Below are 7159 nucleotides of genomic sequence, written 5' to 3' on the forward strand. Positions count from 1 at the left end.
CCTGAGGAAATAAACAGAGATATAATGAGAGATTATGTATAATTGTTCATCAATGATGCTCTTATACGTGCCCAACAAGAAGGGTAAGAATACGTTATGATACACCCACCCAGTATGGTAAACTAATTTTTGGATGTATTTTTAATGACAAGGGAGAAATGCTCATGGCATATTGTTAAGGAAACGAGGTGAGACACAAAAATATTTTTATTTTGATTTGGTCCCAAACATCATGTAAATAGTGATGTGTATGCGTGTGAGTATAACAGAGTACCTTGGCTAGAACTCGACTATTCTGCGTAGTTAGATAGCACTGCCTTAGAGGTGTTTCTGTTAATTTTGGGAAACAGAGTTGCTTTTCATGAGGATTATTTTAGGCTGGTTACTTTTAAAAACTGCAGACAGGAAGGAGGCTGTGAGGAGTGGGGTTTGCTTGCCCTTTGATGAGAGACATCTGCATTTGTGAAGGAAGTCTCCATCTGTGCGGGTGTCTCCCTCTCTGCACCAGGAGGAAGGGGGATGACCTTATCTCTGGAAACTCTTAATGGGGACGACAAGGACTTAAGTCTTGTTTATTGTGCTTGTCTGGTAACCTCATGTAGCTGACTCCCCCCACCACTAACATCCTCCTGGAAGCACAGGACATCCTGACTTAATCCGGTCTGATTCTTATCTAAAGTTATAGGAGCACCCAATAACCAGACCCCACCTGCACTGATACCATTTTAACAACTTTTTAACATATTCTTTCCTTTGTCTTGTGAAGAGATAACTCACATACCTATGCCTTAAATTTAGCCCTACCCTCAACCCATGTTTGCAGCAGCAGCTCTGACTGCCCATGGGTCCTGTCCCCATGCTACTCCATACTATTCTCTAAATAAAAGAGCACTATTGCCAGACCTTGACAATCCAAGAAATCTTTCTTTTGACTCCTCGTCTCACTGACCCTACATCACTTCAACTGCATGAAATGCTTGTGGACGCCTAAAACATATCTGATTCACATCCAAGCTCCTCTGCCTGGGGCCCTGGAGGAAAGATAAGGTTGCAATTTGGGTCCTGAACATGTCTAATGATCTTGGGGTATACCCGATGGAAACCTGCCTGAAGGGACAGACTGCACTGACCCCTAGACAAACACCATCAGATTCAGGGAGGAATGGTTCCTTGGGGTCTGGGCTCCGCGGAAGGGTCAGGAGGTTGAGAAGGAGCAGAAATTCTGGGTCGTGACCAGGCTAGAATGCTCATGCTCCCTGGGAAGGAAAAAGCTGAATGGTGGCATTAGAGGAACTGCCTCACCTGAGGCCTGAGTCACTATGTTGGGGGACCACCCAGAGCCATCAGGCAGTAAAATGGAATAGCTATGCCATCAAGGGCCTGAACCTCTTAGTGAAGGTGACCCACCTTGGAAAAGTCTGGATGCTGAAGGGGCAGGCATTTCTCTACCAGCCAGAGAGAAACGTAGGCAACGGAGACCCACAGAGGCTAGTGAAAGGGGCAAGAAGCTTAAGCAGTCAGCGGCAACAAAAAGTGGCATTGGTGGTGACGAGTGGGCGTGCCCCTGCACAGGTGGCTGAGCAGTCTGTCAACAGCATGATGCATCAGGGCTGGCATGGCCAAGCGGCAGCAGCAAGGGCGCAGGGAATGGAGAGGACCAGAGCTGTTGTAGAGCAACTCCCAGGCTGCATGTAGGAGCCTGTCTTGCATGTGAGATACTTCCCTCGTTTTGAGAATTCCTAGAGACACAAGGGGGAAGTGTCTTGCCATTTGATGGGTGGTACTAGCCATCCACTGGATGAAGGACAAGCTGTGAAGGTGGAGCCCTGCCTGGCCAGCTATATTTTAGACTTCACCTAGCGTTATTTGAATTCTAATGCAGTGACTAACCACTACCCCTAGAAGAGAGCCAGGAGTCTCCTCCTCACTATGGCTGGTAAACTGCTAGCTGAGTGGTACACATGACCTGGTGACCCTGCTGGCCTTTGGGATACAGCAAAGAAAGAGAAAACATTTGAAACTGCTAGGATTTTATCCCTATCAGTCCCCAAGGAGAGACTTTGGGTGTGGGGAGAGCGCACTGTTGAGGCATGGAAGTTTAGCCTGGAAACTTTTTCAGGAAGAGATGGGGAGGAGGAGTATATTTATAAGGACAATAGCTCATGTAAGAGAAGAGTTCGGGGGTTATCTGGCTCGGGCGACTCAGATGGGATATCATCAGATTTTGATCTCACGCTCTCCATCTCTTGGCCCTGGTTCTTCCATGTTAATTCCATTCTCTGCTTGCAAGGCCAGGTGTTAGAGGGTTTAAAGCAGCCTTGGTTGTGGGTCGGGGGATGGCAGTCCCAGACTGCTTAATGGCTGCTTGGTCCATCTTTAGCATTCCATATCATTTTAGTTCATTTTACAAGAAGACAGCTCTATTACCTTGCCCTTCTAACCTTCTAGTCTGTGTCTTCAAATAAGGGGACAGGGATGACAGCAAAATGAAAGGCTAAGGTGCCCTCCCCACTTCTACCCCGAGGAGGACACGTGAGTCTTCCTTTCGTTGATGCTGGAGAAGCCCTTTTCAGTGAAAGCTGAACTTTTATCCCAGCTTCAGAGGACTCAACTGATCCTAAGATAGTTCTTTGGGGCAGGTGACAGTCTCTGAAAATCTCTCTGCTCCTTGGAAACTTTGAAGGCGTGCAACCAAAAATGTCCCTTGAAGACAACAAGCAAATGGAAAATGTAATCCCCAAACGGACTCTGGCATAATGAAAAGTGGCCCCTGGAGAGAGAGGACATTGAGTTCAACGGAAACTCCCCCACATACTTGCTGTGGAGAAATCTTCAAATCATATTCTACACCTTTGCAAAAGGAGAGAATTGGACTTACTCAAGTGTTTTCTAATACTCTTTATACATACATAGTCCTCAAAACAAGCCTAGGAGGTGGATTCTTATCTCCCCCACTTTACAAAGAGGAAATGGAGGTGCAGAGAGGTACCCTGCGTGGGACTTGAACTCAGCTCTGTCCTGCTCCGGGGCGGGTGCGAGGCATTCCCTCAGGGAGCTAAGGGTTCAGAATATTTCTCCAAAGCTGATTTGACTACACAGGACAGAACTGCTTCTCTCTGGCTTAGAATCCACCAGCTCAACCGTTTTGTGTTCATTTGTGTTTTCGTAGTTTCAAGGAGCCACACCTTGTGTTCACAAGGAGGTGCTCAAAAAGTCACCCGTGGACAGAAGTCGGAGCCCAGGGGTGTGAGGTGGAGGTACAAGGGGTTGAGGGTGCTTGCAGGACAAATTCCGACGGGAGACTTTTCACAAGGGAAGCCAGACGAAAACCGTGTGAACAAAGCCACTCCTAGCTGCTGACTTCCTCCGCCGTCTTTTAGATCTCTCAACTTTGATCTTTGTTTTCTTATTTTCTCCTACAGATCTTTTCAACATAGTTCCTTCCTCATTGTTACATCTTTAACTTTTCAACTTTGCCTTTTCATCTTTAACTTTTCATGGGGTGTTTTTTTTTTAAACTTTGGGTGTATGATTGTCATAACTTCTTTGCATTGATCTGCATTCTTTTATTTCAAACCATATCTGTTTTTGCCTCTTTTAAATCTCAGCCTTGTTTTATTTGAATCTTAACAAAAGAAACATCATATCTCAAGTATCTAGTCTTCTCTTTTAATTCTCTCTCCCATCACATTTTAGCATTTTATTATTCACATAAAAATTTTAATAGATGTATTTAAATGCAGTTGCGTATAAAATAAAAAGTAAAAATCCTCACTCCCTAATCACATTCCCTAGAGGTAATTATTGTGAACAGTTGAGTGTCTGCTCCATTCAGGCGCCCCCCTGCCACCCTCCCGGAAACCGGTAAATCACGTAAACATGTAACACTCACATATTCATTTTTTACTAAAAACAAGATCTCACCATTCTCAACCTTCTGCAGTTTGCGTTTTTGCTTTTTATTTTTACATACCATGATCGATCTCATTTCAAACCTTATTCGTTTTCTTTATTCTTCCCCTCTGTGACTTAAATGGAATAAAAACATCACACTCATGATTTATTCCAAGTCTTATAATTTGATTATTTATATAGAGGGGCACTATTCTGCTTTGTCAACTGATGCGTTTTTTCCTCTTATAGGTTCCCCTTACCCAATGACCCCCCTCCACCTGGACAATGAGAAACGAAGCATCTGTAGCCTTAATGGAGAATGTCATGGAGGAATGGCTTTTGAACTCCTAAAGCTGAGATCGTGGTCTCTACCTCAGATTTAGAAGACTATTTGCTTAGCCAATTTTCCCTGCTCTAGAGGAGGTGAAAATTCCCTGGGCTGGGGCAGAGATGAAGAGTAGAAGAAAGTGTGAGAATGAGACAGAGGCGGGGGCCTTTGCAATGGGAAGGAGAAATGATTCGGACTCTGTTAGAGACTGAATGCTTGTGTCCCCCCAAAACTCTGATGTTGACGCCCTAATCCCCAGTGTGGCTCTGTTTGGAATAAGGAAGTATTAAGGTTAAATGAGGTTGTAAAGGTGGGGCCCCAATCCGACAGGATTAGTGTCCTTATAAGAAGAGACACCGGAAGGTTTGTCCTCTCTCTTTCTCTCCATGCATGTGAACGGAGGAAAGGCCATAAGGGGACACAGCGAGAAGGCAACTGTCTGTGGGCCAGGAAGAGGGCCCTCGCCAGAAAATGAACCCTGTTGGACCTTGATTTCAGACTTCCCAGCCTCCAGACGATGAGAAAATAAATTTCGGTTGTTTAAACCACTCAGTTTGTAGTATTTAGTTCTGGCTGCCAGAGCAGACTAATACAGACTCTTAGGTTTGGGAATTTCTATATCACATCCAGGGGGTCTTGGGGAGGAGATAGCCCTCATTTATTCATTCAACAAATACTTAACGAGGGCCAATCATATGCGAGGCACTGTTCTAGGAGCCAAGGATATAGCCATGAACCAATAGATGCAGCTCCTGCTTACATTCTTAAATCTACCAGGTGCCGGCATGCTGTGACAGCCATAACCTAGGAGTGATGGCTTGGTAGTGGCTAGGCAGAAAGGGCATGAGACTCCCCACACATTTCCTGCTGCCCCAGAGCAGCATGGGAGAGCCTCTGAGGCAAAAGTAGGAGGTGGTAGAAAGTGAAAACGGAAGAGAAAAGAAAGAGGGAAAAGGAATGGTTGTCAATGCTGGACCCTCCTCTGTTTTTCCTGATTCTCTTTGAGCAATGGTTGATAGACTCATAGACTCAGAGACCAGCTTATCTAGTGCTTCTCAAACCTCAGTATGCGTTAGACTCTCGTGGAGGGCTTGTTAAAGCATACATTCTGGGCCCCTGCCCGGGAAATTCTGATATGGGAGCTCTGGGTAGCGCCCAAGCATTCTCTATCAAACTTTAGGGGAGGCCAGCTGCCCCAGTCCACAGTGCGAGTAGCTCTGATCTCATGTAACATTTTCAAACAGACACCCACAGAGGTAAATGACTCGCCCAAGGTCATACACAAGTCATACAGCAAGTCAGCAGAGAAGGTGGCCTCAAGGACAACAAGGATCTGTATTGTCTCTTATAGGACCATACACATGGACCAATCCCACTGATCCCTTTGGGATCAAGGGAAATGGTACGCTCTGATCGGCTGGGCCTGGGCCACAGGCCACCTCTGGGGCTGAGGGTGGAGTCAGCTCCATCACAAATACATGTTCTTTTTTTAATTTAATTTAATTTTTTTATTTTAATTTTTAATTTTTTTATTTTTACTTCTTCTCTCCAAACCCCCTCAGTACATAGTTGCATATTTCAGTTGTGGGTCCTTCTAGTTGTGGCATGTGGGTCACTGCCTCAGTGTGGCCTGACCAGCGGTGCTGTGTCGGTGCCCAGGATCCGAACCGGTGAAACCTTGAGCCGCTGAAGCAGAGCACGCGAACTTAATCACCCGGCCATGGGACCGGCCCCAGAACCTCATGTTCTTACAGTGAGAGAAGTTTGTTCCCCAATGAAAACAAACGGAATCGAAGTATGTGATTGTTGTTGGGCTGAAACAATACATTCTGTAGACCATAAACTCCTGGGGAGGGCAGATGGGCAATTCAGACAAAACCTCATCGTATGTAAGGGCAAAGGCTTGAGAAAGAGCTTGCCCAGGTTCAAAATCCCACTTGCTATGTGACTCTGGGAAATGGATATAATAAATATAATATATATATAAATAATATGGGAAGAATATCCATACTATTTCATAAGGCCGTTATGAGGACTGAATGAGACGATGCATATAAAGCACTTAGCACAGTGTACACTTAGCACTTAGTACACTGCAAGTGTTCCCCAAATGTGTCCTCCTCATCCACGGGGTGTGGGGAGAGGCAGTCTAGTTCCTGACCACGTGCCAACCACCATGATGCCCTGAGCAATGCCTGTCATGGAGCCCACCTTCAGAATGGAGGGTTGACTTCATGTCTAAAACCCGGCACTGAACAGAAGAGACATAGTTTGGGAGACTCTTTGGGATGGGTTCATGGCTCTAGGGCTCAGTCAAGGATTGTTTGTCCTTTTTTTGGTGAAGCTGACAATCCTGGGGAAGAAGGTCACAGAAGGGGGGTTTTCAAGGGATGGGCCTTTTCATTCCCATGGGATATATGTAACTTTTGGCCTAGCCTCCCTCTGGGGAAGAGGTGTGTGAGTTGCCCACAGGAATTGGGAAGCATAGGTTGGGCTATTGACCCAAGAGCCAGGACCCTGGTGTCTGTCCGACAAGGAATGAGCTGGGTCCCAGGTAGCAGCCACCAGACCCCCTTGCTCTACTTTGCTTAGCGGCTGCCACCATAACCCCCACGACTTGGTTTCTGGGCAGCAAGGACTGGGGTGGGGCCCAGGGAGTCACAAGGACCTTCAGTAGGGATGTTCCCGTTTGGCTTGGAAGGGTGGGTGAGACTAAAAATACCACCTACATGACATATTTACTCTTCTCTTGTTGATACCCCAGAGAGATTGCCAAGAGTCACTACCACCAAGCCTGTGATTAAACCATAATAACCACTTTCACGTTTATAAATTTTGTCCTTGATATCAGAGAGGAGTATTTTTAGGCTAGAACTTGGTGCTAACACATACCAATGCGAGAGTGTGGATTTAAGCAAGTGTATCTCTCCTTAAGGT

The sequence above is a fragment of the Equus przewalskii genome, chromosome 12 (assembly GCF_037783145.1).
Source record: "Equus przewalskii isolate Varuska chromosome 12, EquPr2, whole genome shotgun sequence".
NCBI classification, from domain to species: domain Eukaryota; kingdom Metazoa; phylum Chordata; class Mammalia; order Perissodactyla; family Equidae; genus Equus; species Equus przewalskii.